The 15,677-nt window shown below is 61.8% G+C and overlaps 1 protein-coding gene across 1 annotated transcript in view; it reads left to right on the top strand.

Moving 5' to 3' along the window:
- Nucleotides 1–2,714: 2,714 nt before the first annotated feature.
- Nucleotides 2,715–15,677, top strand: part of DLGAP4 (DLG associated protein 4) — a 150,246-nt gene continuing 137,283 nt past the window's right edge. The window contains 1 exon segment of the mRNA XM_032127407.1: nt 2,715–2,787. The gene's annotated coding sequence lies outside the window, so the exon portion shown is untranslated.

Raw genomic sequence — 15,677 nt, 5'->3', positions numbered from 1 at the left:
TGTGGCTCTCCTGCAGGTGTCCAAGCCCCCTCTTGACTCCTGTACAGCTGAGAAATGAGGCTTTGGGCTCTTTCACAGACACACCTTCCCAGCTGCCCTTCATTCACAGAATCCCAGAATTCCAGAATGGTTTGGGTTGGAAGGGACCTCAAAGAATATCTTGTTACATCCCCCCTGTCATGGGCAGGGACACCTTCCACTATGCCAGGTTGTCCCAAGCCCTGTCCAACCTGGCCTTGGGCACTCCCAGGGATGTGCCAGGGCCTCAGCACCCTCACAGGGAGGAATTTTTTCTCAAATATTATAAAATAATTTTTTCCTAAATGTCTTCCTAAATTCCAAATATCCCTTCTTATCCTTTCCTGCACACGGGCTTTGCTGGGCTGCTGACTGAAACCCCAGCAGGGGCTCCTGCAGCCTGCCAGAGCTGCTCCATCCCCCCGGCACTGCACCTGCTCTGGCCTGCTCAGGACACTGAGTGACTTTCCTGAGGAGCACCCAGACCCTCCCGGTGAGATCAGCAGCAAACATCGTCACTCATTCCTTCATTCCATGTCCTTTCAGCCATAAGGCTCAGGAACAGGCAGGATGATGGAAAAGGGGTTGCTCCTCACAGCCAAAAGATTCCGGGCTCTGGGATCCCTTTGGGCTGGAATGCCCTTTGCCACTGGGGTGCCCTTCAGTGAGTCACTCACCCAGCTCCTGCTCTGCTTGTCCCAGTGCCTCCAGTGCCCAGGCCAGCACGGGCAAATAACCTGTCAAATTGCAATTTAAGGGGAAAAAAGATACATTTTGCGGCTGATGGGCTTTCAGAGAGGGGGGTTGGAAGCACGAGGAAAACCTTCACTGCCCTGCAAAGGGAGCCAGGCACCCCTGGAATTTGGGAGAGGAAAATGCCAGGGTTGAGAAAGACTTTGGAGGGTGCAGAGAGCACTGTGGGGCTCGTTGTTCCTCTCTGCTGGGCCATTTCCCCTTAGGGATGAACTGAATGGTCAATTCTGTATTCAGGACTGGGAAGGCAGCTGCACTTTTGCTGAATCTGCTACAGGAAGGAAAAAAAAAATCTGTATATTTCCATTTTCCTTAGAGAATGAAGCTTCTTCCCCAGAAAGGCAGCTCTCCATTTGCAACGGCACCAGGGCAAAGGGATGGGAAAATCCCCATGGTGGCTGCTCCCACACCGTGCTCACCCCTCAGGCCAGGCTCTAACGCAGGTGCAGAGACTGCAGAGGTGTTTCACTGAACTGAGCAGTCCTGGCACCCATGGGGCAGCCCTGGCCAGGCATCCCAAACCGGCAAAATCCACGGATTCATAATCGCCTCTGAAACCACCAATACCTGGATCAATACCTGGATCGCCTGAGGTCAGGCTGGGAATCCCTGGCAGAGGGAAATCCAAGAGCTCTTGCTCTCTGTCCTGCCCGGACCCATGAGAGCTCCTCACCTGCCCTGCACACACCTCCAAGGGCAGCCAGAGAGAGAGGCTGTTCCCCAAACAGGCTCCTCAGCCCTGCCTGTGCAGGCTGGGCATGGGAATGCCATCCTGCCAGGAGCAAAGCACCCTGAGATCCGAGATCATGTCAGGAGCATGCACTGCCCTGCAGCCCAGCACTGGCAAGGTCACTGCCAGCCCATGGCAAGGACATCCCAGCCCACGGCAGGGTCACCCCCAGCCCATGGCAGGGTCACCCCCAGCCCATGGCAAGGACATCCCAGCCCATGGGAAGGAAGACACACAGGTACCAGAGTGACCAAAAGCCCTGAGCAGAAGAGGAGCAGGAAGTGAACAGTTGAGCCTAATTTGTGCGAGGCTGTAAATGAATTTCACCGTGGCAGATGGTCAGTGGATTATTTTCCAGAGGGTTAAGCAAGACCCAGATTAGGAAAAGCTGAGAAATTTTGATGTGGCGTGCAGGATGTTATCCTGGGGCTCAGGACCCCAGTGATTGGAGGGGGTCCTTACTGTGTGTGAGGGTGAAGGGCCCCATCAGAGCAAAGCTGGGCTCTGCAAAAAGGGCAGATGTGGGGCCAAGCTTGCAGCCCCTGCACACCAGGTTGGCAACACCATCAAAAGGTGCCCCCCGAGCTTTCCATACCCTTCGAGCCAAGCTCCTGGCTGGGGTGGCTGGTGCCCCCCGGCTGGGCCAGCCCTGGGTTAGGGGGGACATTTGGGTTCTGCAGGGGGGCCGTGCCCTGCCCTGGCCCTGCGCGGGGCCGTGCCCACCGCCCGCAGCCCCCAGCCTCTGCCTTGGCATCCCCGGAGCCGGGCGGGGGCTGCCGTGACGGGCTGGGCGGGGGGTGCTGCGCCGGCCCCGCTCCACTCCCTGCCCTGATTTCCTGGTGGAAATCCCGGAGTCTTCTCCAGATCCAGCTCTGGTTTTGGGGGCAGCCATCTCCCTCTCCCTCTTTCCTCTTCCCTCCTTCTGCTCTCCTTCCTCCTCCTCTCCCTCCCTCCTCTCCGCACTGTGCTCTCCGGGGGCTCTGGGTACCGCTGCAGCATCGCCAGCCCCCTCCATGCAGGCGGCTGGGGCGCGGGGCGGAAGGGGAGGGCTGCGGGGGCCAAGCTGAATGAATGGGCATCGCCTCGGTGCCGCTCGAGCCTCCGCATAGGGGCGAGGCGGCCGCACCGCGCCGCGGGCAGGGGGGCAGCGGGGCCGGCCAGCGGCCGGGGCCGGGGCCGGGGCCGGGCCGGGCCGGGCCGAGCCGAGCCGGGCCCCCCGCCCAGCCCGCCGGGGCGCTGCGAGGAGCGGGCGCTGCCCCGCCGCGGGACCCGCACAGCCGGGCCAGGTGAGGAGGGGCTGCGAGGGGGCCGGGGGCGCCGGGAGCGGGGCGGGAGGGCGGTGCGGGGATGGATGGTGCGGGGCCAAGGTACGGACGGTGTGGGGAACGGCTTGGACGGTGCGGGATGGAGGGATGGACGGTGCGGGTTGAAGGTCCGAGCGGTGCGGAAATGGGCTGGCTGATGCGGGAGGGATGGCCGGACGGTGCGGGGTGGATGGCCGGGCGGTGCGGGATGTGTGGCCGGGCGGTGCGCGGTGGATGGCCGGGCGGTGCGGGGTAGATGTCCGGACGGTGCGGGAAGGGGCTGGCTGGTGCAGGGCTGGGCTGACTGGTGCGGGAACGGGCAACAAGGAGTTAAGTGGCTGCGGAGCAACCGGGCTCAGAGTGTGTGTGTGTGTGTGTGTGTGCGTGTGTGTGTGTGTGTGTGAGGTCCAGCACCCCGGGGGCGTGGCCCAGCCCACCCCACGCGTGTCCGTGCGGGGCAGCGGCCGGTGCCGGTGCGGGCTGCGGCGTGGCGGGGCCGCGGCTGCGCAGGGTGCGGGAGCCACGGCAGAGCCCGGCCCCGCCGCTGCCTCGCTGCTCCCCGCAGCACAAATATCTGCGTGTGCGGGAACCCCGGCCCGGCGCCTGTGCGGGGGACCCGCTGCGGGACCCGCGGCGTGGGGCTGAGGGTGGCCCCGTTTCCCGGTGCGTGCCCTCCGCAGCGAGCCGGGGCGGGAGAGCGGCCCCAGCCCGGGCGTGCGGGTGTGCGCGGCCCGCGCCTGCGTGTGCTCCGCTCGGGGTGCGTGTGCTTCCCCTTGGACGTGCGTGTGCTTCCCCTTGGATGTGCTTGTGCTCCCTTTGGATGCGTGTGTGCTCTTGCTTGGACGTGCGTGTGCCCCGCCGGGGGTGCGTGTCACATACACGCGTGTGCAGCGGTCGGTGGTGATGTCCCTGCGGTGTGCAGGGCGTGGGGCTGGAGGTGTGTGCCAGGGAACGCACAGGGGTGATGGAGGGAGCGGGCACGTGTGGGGAGCTGTGTGAGCTGGCTGCAGCCCCGGCGGTCTCTGGGCACCTGGCCCCGTCCCACGAGTGGCCACCGGCACTGAGCATGGCCCCGGCTTGTGTTTGCTGTGCCTGGGATGTGCCCTGTCCTTCCCCTCAGCCGGGATGGTTTGCAGTGTGCAGGCAGTGGCTGCGGGCAGAGCTGCCCGACCCTCACCCCTCTGCCCAACCCTCACCCCTCTTCCTGCGGGTTTTCCCGTGTAAAGGTGCTCCAGGCTGTCCAGAGCCAGTGGGACTGGGGGGAATGGAGCGGGCAGGGAATGGAGCTGGCTGGCAGCGAGTGGCAGCGCCTGGCAGGTCAGTGCCTGCTGTCCCTGTCCCTGTGTGCTACCCCCGGTGCCCCTCCAGCTGCAGCAAGGGCCTGGATCAGTCCCAGGGTAGTGGTTGGGTCATTGCACTATCATTAGACTTTTGGAAGGGCAGACGAGTCCCCTCCAGGAGAGAGGTGCCACATAACAAACTCTCCTGTGGGCCTTTGCCATGACGCACTCTGGAAGCTCCAATCCAGGATGAGGCCCGGGCAGGAACAGGATTTAGAGCCTTGTTGCCATCGTTTCCATTGGAGTTTGGCACCAACATGCCTTTGAGGAGCAGAGCCTTGGTGACCTTCCTGACCCCGTGCCTGGTGTGGGGCCAGCACCTGCAGTGCCAGGAGCAGCCGTGTCCGTGCAGAGGCGCGGGGCTGGCGCTCCACAGGACCTGGGCATCTTGGAGCACTTCTGCAAAATGGACTCTCGGAGCCTCGCAAATCCGCCTCCGGCTGCTTCTCCTCCGAGGAAGCAGAGCACAGAGCCAGCTCAGGGCTTCTCACAGGAAGCTGTCGCCTGCTAGGAGCTGCCACTCCTGCTCTGGGACATGGGGCTGCTGCTTGTGCCGGCAGGAAAATGGGGCTTTTCCAGCTGTGGGCTTGGCAGATGTGGCTCCGGTGCCTGCAGCAGCCCGGCTCCCTCGCTCCTCTCCATGTCCATGACGCACGGTGTGGTTGGAAGCACGGCTGCGAGCAGCGAGGAACAGAGCAGCTCCAGGGAAACGTGCCACTCTGCAGCAGAAGACTCCTGCACCTTCCCACACCCTCGTGCTGGGCCCAATTTCACCCTCGGAGCATCAACATCTGGTGAGCCAGAAAAAAATGTAAATCGAATAACCATCAGGAGTAATTGGAGACCCGTTTGGAAATTGGTTTGCTACCTGCATGCCTCCCAGGCAAGCTTTTCCCTGTTAACCATTGTGCATCTTTGCATGAAAAACGAGGCTTTATTTCCAGCCTGGCTAGTGGCAGCGCAGCAGGATCGGGATGAGCACGCTGTGTCCCCTCTAATCTGCCCACAATCAGCACCGAGCCGCTGCTGCCACCGCCGCAGAGATGGAGAGCCCTGGATCCAGATGGCAGCTGCCTTCCTCGCTGCCCGCATCCTCCCCTCGCCATCCGCAGCGCAGGGCAGCGGAGCAGGGCAGCGGAGCAGGGCAGCAGCCCACCAGGACTGGCCCTGGGAGGGCCCTGTCCCCGACAGCCACCTGCGCCCCCCGTTCTGCTGCCCAGCTCAGGCCGGGGCCGGCAGCTCGTGCCGAGCGCTGCCAGCCCCAGGCGAGGCAGAGCCGGGCTGCCAGGAGCTGGGCTGGCTCCCGTTTGCTCTTGGATGGGGTTCAGGGAGCTGACTCGGAGCTTGGCGGGGTTTTTCTTGCCCTGGTTCCAGCCTGGAACCGCAGCTGGCTGTGCTTGGACCGGCCACACTGGGGTGGGCAGCCCCTCACAGCAGCGCCACAGCCCGGGACAGCCCCTTTGGGAGCGGGGTGGGCTGTGCTGGGCACCCACGGTGGGCTGAGCCTGTTGGAGGGGGGCTCTGGTCAGACTCACTGAGGCAAAGGGGCTGCAGGTGATGTCAGGCTGTCCCTGGGGTGGTCAGGGGCAGTCAGTTTGAGCAGTGAGGCTGCCTTGTTATTCTCGTTTTGGGGGTGTGTTTAGCTCTGTGCAGAATAGAGGTGAAGGTTGTGCTCAGGTGTGGGGGGAAGCCCTTGGCTCAAGGTTTGAGGCGCTGAAAGCTGGGTGCCCGCAGCAGAGTTTAGCTGAAGCCACGCTCCAGGGGTTGGCACCATCCTCCTGCAGCCCGGGCTTGGCACATGCTGCTCTCCCTCGCAGCGCCGTGGCAGGGATTGTGGATGCCTGTTCCTCACCACATACCTGCTCACAGCTCTGCTCTGGGAGCACCTGCGCTTGCCACCCGGGTCCCTCTGTGGGCACAGACTGTGGCTATGCCAACCATGCAGCTCCCAGGGACACTGCTGTGGTGTCTGGGTGTGACCCCATGTTTTGGGTGTGCAAGAGAAGGTGCTGAGCCCCTTCCTGCTGCAGAGACGTTGTAGAGGGAAGGTTCCCACCACGCTGAGCCCTCCCATGCCTGCTCTGGCTCTGCTCAGGAAGGCTCCCGTGGATGTCAGCCTTTCCTGTGGTTGCCTGGTGCGTCTGGACCATGGGCTGTCAGGAAAATTGTCTTTCCTGAGAGCTTTGCCCAATTGAGGCCTGGCTGCAGCTCTTCACCAAGAGAGCAGAGCTGCTGCAAGGAGGCACAGCACAGCTTCCACAGCTGTTACGGAGATCTCGTGGCAGAGGGTTGGAACTAGGCGACATTTAAGGTCCCCTCCAACCCAAACCACTCTCTGATCCCCTGATTCTATGGTCTTGGTGGGTTTATGCCCGCTGGGAGAGAATGGGATGGGGCGTCAGAGAGACAGGCAGCCCCAAACCTACACTCTGCTGGCTGTGGGATGGTTAAATGTCCCTGGGCCTGGCTTCTGCAGTCCCTGGGATGTGTGGGCCCTTCTGTACATCCCTTGATCGACTCCCACAGGGGAGGACCCCATTCCCTCAGGCCTCCAACAGCTGCCTTTGGGTTTGGTGTCCCCTGGATGTCCCGTGCTGTCCATAGGGCTGTTGCTGAGGACTCAGAGGAGCTGATCTCTCTGCTGGAGCTTTGAGGTGACACTTGTGCTCAGGAGGAATGGTAAGGCCTGTGATGAGCATCGTGAGAGTCCCCTTATGTCAAGTGTTTAATATCCCAATCCCTGAGCCATTTGTCTCCGTGTGTCTCTGCAGGGCAGGAACCACCCACACCATTTCCCCTGGCAGGTGGCAGACGGGTGACAGCACCAGGCTCCAGCCATTCCAGGGGGGGCTGGACAGCCTGGCTGGGGGCTGGGAGGCTTGGATCCCCTCCCCACTGCTTCCCTCTCAGCTGGGCTGAGGTATATTCTTCACCCACAGTGCCTCCGGGCCTTGGTAGAGGAGCAGGTGCTGGAGGTGGTCACTGATTCCTCATGTTGGGTCCTGGGGTGGCCCAGCTGACGGCCACGACTCCGCAGGGAGCAGCTTCCTTCCGCTGGGTGAGCTGGGAAGCACCCACAGCGAGCATCCCTGGGATGTTCCAGGGCATCCCCTTGTGCCCTGAGGAGCCTCCGTTGGTGCCTGCTCTGGTGTGAGACCCCCTCTGTGCCTGGGGTCCCCATGGGGAGGACAGAGAGGAGCCGGTTGTGTGCCAGCCTGCTTTGGGTCAGAGCAGAGTCCTCGGCTGCAGCCACAGGGACCTCACAGCTTGCTTTGGGAACATGCTCAGGGTGCCAGTGCTTTCCACCATTTTCTTACCTCCGTGCTCCCTCGGCTCAGCTCCGTCCCCTCTGCTGTCCTGCACAGCTCCTGCTCTGTCCCCACTGACCACGGTCCTCTCCCAGGCACCCGCTGTCCCCCGGGCTGGGACAGCCCTGCCGTGCTCTCCTGTCCTTCCCCCTCGCGGTGCCGTGGTGGTGGTGGCTGGGCTGGGGCGGGCAGGGGCCCGTCCTGCTGCTCCGTCAGCAGAGCAGCACCCCACGAGGTATTTATAGGCTCCATAATGTTATTCCCCTGCCAAACTATTACGGAAATAGGCTCGGTGTGTGTCATAGGAGAGAGGATTTTAATGGCACAGTTTTCACTGCGGGAATGAAGGTGACGCTCCCTCGCTGTTTTCCTTGACCGATGGTGGAGATGGGATGGCTGCTCCAGGGCTTCAGCTGGGACGCCGTGGGCTTGGGCAAGCCCTGGACATGGGCACCGCAGGTGGGGCAGGGACCTGCTGCCCTGCCCTGGGGACCACTGGGGCAGCCAGGGCTCGGGGCTGGGGCTGGGACTGAGCAGATCCAGCTGATGGACGAGGTCCTTTGTCCAGTGATTTTCTCATTCTGAACAGTTTGAGGTGATTTTCTGAATGATCAGAAAGGGCTGGTTTGGCATTTTCTAAATAGCCCACCCTCCCTCCGTCTCAGCTGGGCACTGCTGCTGGTTTGGGAAGAGCCCAAAGGCCAGTGACAGTGATGTGTTCAGAGGTGTTTCAGCTGGCTGGAGCAGGGAGCGGCTTTCAGCTCTCAGCTCTCAGCTCACAGCCACTGGTACCATTCCCTGCCTCTCCTGCCTGCTGTGAGGAGAAGCCTCTGGGATGGGAAAACCAATTTCATGGCAGGCCAAGGTTTGGATTGTGCTTTCCAAGCAGGATACTGGATATATGGAGGGACATGGACAGACAGCCCTTCACAGCACAGAGGTGTGTCCTGCCCCTGCTCAGCACAGACAGTGACGCTCCCTGAGGGGGTGACACACCCTGAGGGGGTGATGCTCATGGAGGGGTGATGCTCGTGGAAGGGATGATGCTCCCAGAAGTTGTGTGCCCTGCACGATGAGGCAGAAGGGATGGGCAGGCGTGGGACACCCAAGCTCCCCACGAGCTCCTCAATCCTTTCCTGGGACAGGCCAGGCTCAGGAGTCCTGTCCCCAGCCCTGAGCAGGGGACAGCAGCTCTCCCCTGCCCACACAGCAGCCCAAGTGGGCTCAGAGCCCCCTGTGTGACCTGGGGACAGGAGGCTGCTGCACTCTGGGGCTCCCTAGGTTTGGGAAGAGCAAGGAGCTGCTGCCCACGTGCCCCTGTCGCCCTCATGCCTCCTGTCCTCTGCTTGGAGCTGTGAGTTGGGGATGGAAACCTTCCCCTCCTGTGGCTCCCTGGCAGCCTCTGGCACTGCCCACCCGAGATGTGGACAGCCCTGCTCCTGGGGCTGCTGCCCGCCCAGGGCTGGTGGCCGGGGGTCAGTGGCTGCCTTCAGCCCCCCGGCAGCGCTTCCCACAGGCAGCCAGACCTTGCAGAGCCAGCTTGGAAACTGGGAACCGCTGAGCCGCAGAAAACGCCCTTCCCACCCATCGCAGCGTGCCCTCCTCCCTCCCTCCTGCCCTCCCGGTGCTGCTGCGGGAGCTGCAGCCCACAGCGAAGGGCTGGTGCCCTGCAGGACGGGCACACCTGAGCTCCAGGGCAGGCAGTGGGTGCCACAGGTGTCCCCAGGGCCCAGCCCTGCTGCCCCCAGCGCTGCAGGCTCCCCGTGCCTCCTGCCTCGGGAGAGGGTGCTGCGGGTGGCACCGTGATGCTGGGGGCTGCTTGCCTGCCCACACACGCACGGCTCCCACCCCCAGGCTGCCTCTGCCTGCCCTCGGCCCTTCCAGCCCGCTGTTTTCCCGGCAGTCGTTCCCCTCTCGGGTGGCTGCTTATCCTGAGATCAATGCTGAGCGCTCTCCTCCTCCTGCTTGCTGCACTGTCCCTTAGGACGGACCGTTCAGCCTGCTCCTCCTCCTTCTTTTCTGCTTCATTAATGAGTCTCTTTGCACTAAGAAGTCGTGATAGCTGCCAGGGGACCTGGGAGGTCTGTGGAGAGCAGCGGAGAGGCCACCAGCCCAGCTCCTGGGATTTAGGATGCTGGGCACTGGGGCTGGGATGCTGCAGGGCTGCCTCGGTGCTGGTTGAGCCCCCGGCACAGCACGAGGGGTGTGGGGGAAGAGGGAGGGGACAGTCAGGGGGTCTTTTGCCCACATGCAGTGACAGGAGGCAGGGAAAGCAGCCTGGGGCAGCTCCCAGCTGCTCTGCCGTGGTTTTGCCCCATATCTGCCATCCATGGTGTTCCTCATCCTGGTGCAGAGCTCCTCCTTCGGGGCTGCCTTGGGCAGGAGGTGGCCACTGATGCTCCCACAGAGGCCCATGGATCTCACAGGAGATGTCCACTGGCCCTGGTGGCCTTCAGATCCCAAGGGCTGCACGTGGCAGAGGGCGGGGGTCCTGGGCATCCCCCAGCCCCGCACCCAGCGCCTGTCCCCAGCACGTGCCCGCTGGCAGCACAAGTGTGACACCTACACGTGGTGCCTCACCAAAGAAGCTGGACTTTGCAAACACATTCTGTGGGCACTGCTTTAATTTCCCAGTGTCTCAACACTCTCCCAAACCTGAGAAACTGAGATGGTTTCTGCTCTGCGGAGAGGGAGGCTCCTGTTGTCGCTCTCTCACATACGCACGCATCACACACACAGAGACTGATTCCTCTCCCTTCCCACTTTCCTCCTCCAAATGACTTCAAACACTTTATGAAAATGTTATTTTCTCCCAAACTGTTGCCTTTCTGCCTTGCTCTCCTGAGCAGCCTGTTGGCTTTCCCTGAGCTCCCAGTGTGCTGGGGTAGGGATGTCCCTGCAGAAGGGGGAAGGTGCTGGGGGGGCTGCACTGTGCTGGGGGGGGACACCAAACCTGCCCATACTTCAAGTGGGGCTCATCTGATCCTTCAGAGTTGCTCTGGATTGAATCACTGAATCCCAGAGTGGGACTGAAAGTGTTGAAAGGGCATTACAGACCATCCAGTGCCACCCCGCCATGGGCAGGGACACCTTCCACTGTCCCAGGTTGCTCCAAGGCCCCTCCAACCTGCCCTTAGACACTTCCAGGGATCCAGGGACAGCCACAGCTGCTCTGGGCACCCTGTGCCAGGGCCTCCCCACCCTCATAGGGAAGAATTTTTTCCAAAAATCCAGTGCAATAGGGCAAACCCCTCGTGCAAGGTGGTGCAGTGAGGACACAGCTCAGAGGTGCTCTCCACGATGCTGTGGGGGTCCTGTCCTCCAGGAGCACGTGGGAAGATGCCCCCAGCCCCATGGCAGCCTGACTTCCCCAGGCAGGACCTGTTTCCCCTGTCCATGGCAGGCTCTGCTGCCAGAGCACCCTGTGGGCACACAGGGCCCTGGGCCAGGCTGGGGGTGGGCTGGAGTGCACCCCTCTGCTGCCTGTGGCAGGGGCTGACTCACGGCGCTCTCCCTGCGCTCTCCCGTCACAAGCAGATGGATGATTTGATCACCTAGCAACCGAAATAAGCCGGGGATTAAACCATCATCCCCCTGGGTGGCAGGGGCCAGGCAGCCCCCAGCCACTCCCCAGCCCCTGGGTTTCCCTGGGATGGGGCTGGGGGAGCCCTCTCCTGCCAGCCCTCTGGAGCGGGACTGCGCCTGCCACCGGCACCCCAGTGGCAGCGGCTCCAGGGCTGAGCTGGGTGCAAGGAGGGAGGGGGTCCCACAGGACCGGCTCCCAGGGAGGTCCAAGGGGCATCTCCAAGCATGCACAGAGGGGCCAGGTCTCTGGCACCCTTTGGACAGGCTGCTGATTATCTGGAGCATCCAGAGATCCCAGATGAGGAGAGAGAGGCTTGTGCCAGGACCTCCAGAGGGAAGTTTCTGGGAGGTGAGCACAGAGGACTTTGGATGGGACCCACTGACCCCTTGTCACCCCCTCCACCACCAGCTCTGAGTGTCCTTGGCTCCGGCCCAGTCCCTTGCCTGGCACTGTCCAAGCCAGAGAATAACCCCGGTATAATGTGCTCATTCCAGTTGTTCCATCACGAGCAGGAGGAATTTGCTCCTGGCAGAGCCCTGGTGCTGCCTGAGGTGGCATTTACCTTCTGATGGCTCCAGCCACCTCCAGAGGATCTTGGCACAGGGCTGCTATCCATGCCCCATCCCTGGAAGCATCCAAGGCCGGGCTGGATGGGGCTTGGAGGAACCTGGGACAGTGGAAGGTGTCCCTGCCCATGGCAGGGGTGGAATGGGATGGGCTTTAATATCCCTTCCAACCCAAACCATTCTGGGATTCTGAGATCCTACCACAGCCCTGAGGGGGATGGGATCTCCTGGGGCAGGGGCTGGGCTGAGCTGAGCTGGAAAGTGGGAGCTGGGCAGGGAGTGGGGCAGGAGGAGGTGTGAGGACACTGTCAGGTTTGGGTGCCCATGGCACCCATTTGGAGCTGGGGGACTCTCTGTGCTGCAGAGCCCTCCACAGCTCCAGCACGGGCGCCGGTGGGAGGTGGGGCAGTGGGGACACACCTGCCCTGGCCACAAACTCCAGAGTCCTGTGGGAGGGCACTGCTGGGCTGGCTCCTGTCCCCAGCACGCCGCTCTGGTGTTTGGACCTTGTGGCAGGGTGGGATCACTCACAGCCCGTCAGGAACCCAGTATGAGCCAGGCCACGGTCTGGAGGGGGGATGGAGACCACCAGCCCATCAGAACTGCCCCAGACCCGTGCAAGCATCTCCTGCCCAGAAGGAAGCTTCCATCCGGGCTGTGCTGGGCCATCCTGGGTGCGGAGATGTGGCTGCTGGCCCTCCTGCAGCCGCTGCGGCCGGAGGCTGCGGGGCCATCCCAGTGCCAGGCCGGGGCCGGGCCGGTGCCAGCGCGGCGCTGCCGGGCCCAAAGGAGGGCTCAGGAAATAGGGCAGCCCAGCTGCCAGCTGCTCTTTGTGGGACACAGCTGATATAATTAGATGAGACGCCCTGTTCCGTGCCGAGGGAGCCGCTGTGCCCCGCGGCCCCGGGAGCCTCGCAGCCCTACTTTGGTGGCACTGCTTGTCCCAGCGAAGGTGAGCCACTTCCAGCAGGGAGCCCTGCCTGCTGGGCTCCTCCCTCGCTGTCTCCAGGCTGGATGACCACGTGTCCTCTCCTCTGCTGGGGCTTTGGTGGCTTTGGGGGACCTTGCTGACCTGCAGGAGAAGGTCAGGGAGGTGATGGTGGCAGGAGCCAGGCCAGCCCCTCATCTCACTTCCCTGTGGGACAGCGTGACCAAATGCAGTGCCTGACACAGCTGCAGGACATGGGACTGGCCATGGGACTGCCGAAGGCCACAGGCAAACCAGGGATTGGAGAGGTCCCTCTGAGTCAGGCTTTACCTCGTTAGAGAACACCCCAAACTGCATCTGCTCTGCCTCTGGAGAGCCCTGTCCTTCTGAACACCCGTCCTGAGGTTCAGTGATGCCCATGCCTGAGGCACTCAGCATGGCTGTGCATCTCTGCCCCTGGGAATGCCCCCCAGAGCATTCCACATATCCCGGGCTGATCCGCTGGACCCTCCAGGACTGGTTATCCCCAAGAAGATGAGTTGTAGCTGTTTGGGAATTTCCAGCTGGAGCTGTCAGGGGCGGGGTTAGGTTGGATATCAGGGAAAGGTTCTTCCCCCAGAGGGTGCTGGGCACTGCCCAGGCTCCCCAGGGAATGGGCACGGCCCCGAGGCTGCCAGAGCTCCAGGAGTGTTTGGACAGCGCTGCCAGGGACTGTTGGGGTGTCTTGGGCAGGGCCAGGGGTTGGACTCAATGATCCTTATAGGATATTCTCAGGATATTCTGTGGTTCTGTAGGAACTCCTGCTTTGTGGTTCTGACCTCATAACCATCAAATCCAGCCATTTTTGCCCCTGCCAAGAAGCCAGGAATGTGTTTGGCATCCCCATTCCTCCAGCCACTTCCACAGGGATGGGCTCAGCCCAAGCCAGGTCCATCAGGATTCCTCTGCAGGCTCCCATCTGGGTCTGGGGTGGATCTGTGGGTGCTCCAGGAGCATCCCAGAGCCCATGGCAGGAGCAGCCAAGGCTCTGTGGACAGAGGCAAATTTCAGAGAAAGATAAAAGGAGTTTTATTTCCACAAACGTCTGTTTACACTGAGCTACTGGCTTCCACTGGAGCTGGGAAGCTGCTGGAACCTCCCTGTCTCAGAGGGGTGTGAAGGGATATGCCGTGTGCCTGGGGCTCAGGGCTGGGGTCTCAGAGCTGTTCTCCTGGCAGGGAGAGGGGCAAGAGGGAGAGGGGCAGCTGCTTTGACATCCCCCACTGTGGGCAGGGAGTCACCCCCGAAGGGTTGCCTGGGACTGGGGGGCACATGGGGACCTTTTCCATGAGGATTTCCATGAGGAGAAGTCACAGCACATTGTGGCCTTTGGGGAAGCTGGTGGCAGGAGGAGCCTGCGGTGATGCCCCAGTGTAGGAGGGGAACCTCCCAGGTTTTCCTGAGACCCACCAGGCTGTGACAGAGCTGTGGGAACAGGGCAAGAGGAGCAGGGGTGGCAGCAGGACTGGGTGCTGCTGGGGACTCCCATGGCACAGGGCATCTCCTGCCATTGGCAATGCTGCCAGGGGCTGGGGCAGGCTGGAGGGAGAGGTATTTTTGGTTGGAAAGGCAGAATGTGGAGAGCAAACCACCACTGTGGCTGGAGAGGACTCAGCTCTGCCCTGGGCCCAGCCCAGGCACCCCTCAGAGGGGGTCCTGGTGGGGGCTTTGTGGCCAGGGAGAGCCCCAGGCCATCCCTCATCCAGGCCACCCCTCCTGTGCCTCTCCCTGAGGATCAGAGCAGCTGCTGCCCAGCACGGTGCCCTCAGAGCTCTTGGAGCCCTCAGAGCCCCGCCTGCCTCTCCTGGGGGAAAACTGTCCTGTCCCTTGAGCTGTTCTAACCTCCAGTGCCATTCCTGCTCCGCCCTGGCTCTGCCGGTGCCATGGGATGGTTTCTGCAAAGCTGGACGTTTTTGGGGAGGGTGGCTCTGTTTGTCCTCCCCTGCAGGGCTGCTGCCCTGGGGGCTGCTGGCACACTGGGGAAGAGCAGTCTCACAGGATTCACAGGGATGAGGGAGCAACAAATCCAGACCTTGGATTTGAGGAGTTCATCCCAGGTTTACATCACGCTCCAACTCTCCTGTTTTCCCCAGTGTTGGGAAAGGGGAAACTGGAAAGGAGCCAGAGAATCAAACCCAGGACACCTGCACCCTGTTCCAGGAGTAACAGGTGTCAGAAAAATGATCCTCAGCTGGCAAAGCAGGCAGGGACCCAGCACAGCTCCTGCTGAGAGCCTGGCTGGCAGGATGGGCTCTCCACTCGGGGACAGGGAGAGCCCAGGGGCCTGGGGGCTGTGCTGGGCAGGGACTTCTCATCAGCTCCCTGAGCACCTCGTTCTGCCAGCACCATCTCCTCCCCAGCTGAGAAAAGACAATGTCTATTTTTTCACTGAAATTCGCTGGTTTTCCAAGTTTTGTCATAATGGGAACATGGAATCTTGCTTTTCCTGGAAGGCCATGGACCTTCTCATGTGACTGGCACAGTGGAGGGGCTGCAGTTTGGTCAGTGGGTGTTCTTCCCCCAGCTGCTCTGCTGGGAAATAGGTGGCTGCAAAAACCATGCTCAAGTGCTGTAAAAATGTAGCTGCAGGTCCTATTCTCTCTCAGATCATATGTTTGTGGGCATAAAGAGCTTTTAGAGGTAGATTAACTTCATTAAAATTGAAAGCACTCATTAATGGCACTGTAACTCCTCCAGTAATGGCTGGGCCAGGCTCTGTGGTGAAGCTGCTCCTCTGTGGGTGCCTGTACCTGTAGCTGAAGCTTCCCACCCCTCCCTCTGCCCTCCCAGTGGCTTTGCAATCCTGTGTTGGGTGATGCTGGACCAGGGCTGTGCCAGGGCTGGCTCAGTGCCCAGGTGGGAGACCTGGAGGGCAGGGGGATCCCTGCCCTGGTGCCCTGGGGATGTGGTTTGTGCTTCTGGCTCTGTGCTCTCTCCCGTGGAAAGTCTTGGAGCACTTCAGGAGGGAGCTGGGCCTCCTGGCTCTGTGCCCATCACTGGGGTGGGTTTGGAAGGGGTGTGAGGCTGGGGAATGGGGACCAGCACTAGGATGGCTTTTGGGAAGGCCAAGGCTGTAGACCTGTTCCTGAGGGGCTCCTGGGCCCA

Source organism: Corvus moneduloides, chromosome 17 (genome assembly GCF_009650955.1).
Source record: "Corvus moneduloides isolate bCorMon1 chromosome 17, bCorMon1.pri, whole genome shotgun sequence".
Classification (NCBI taxonomy): domain Eukaryota; kingdom Metazoa; phylum Chordata; class Aves; order Passeriformes; family Corvidae; genus Corvus; species Corvus moneduloides.
The sequence above is the reverse complement of the archived record's forward strand: the minus strand, read 5'-3'. Positions and strand labels throughout refer to the sequence as shown.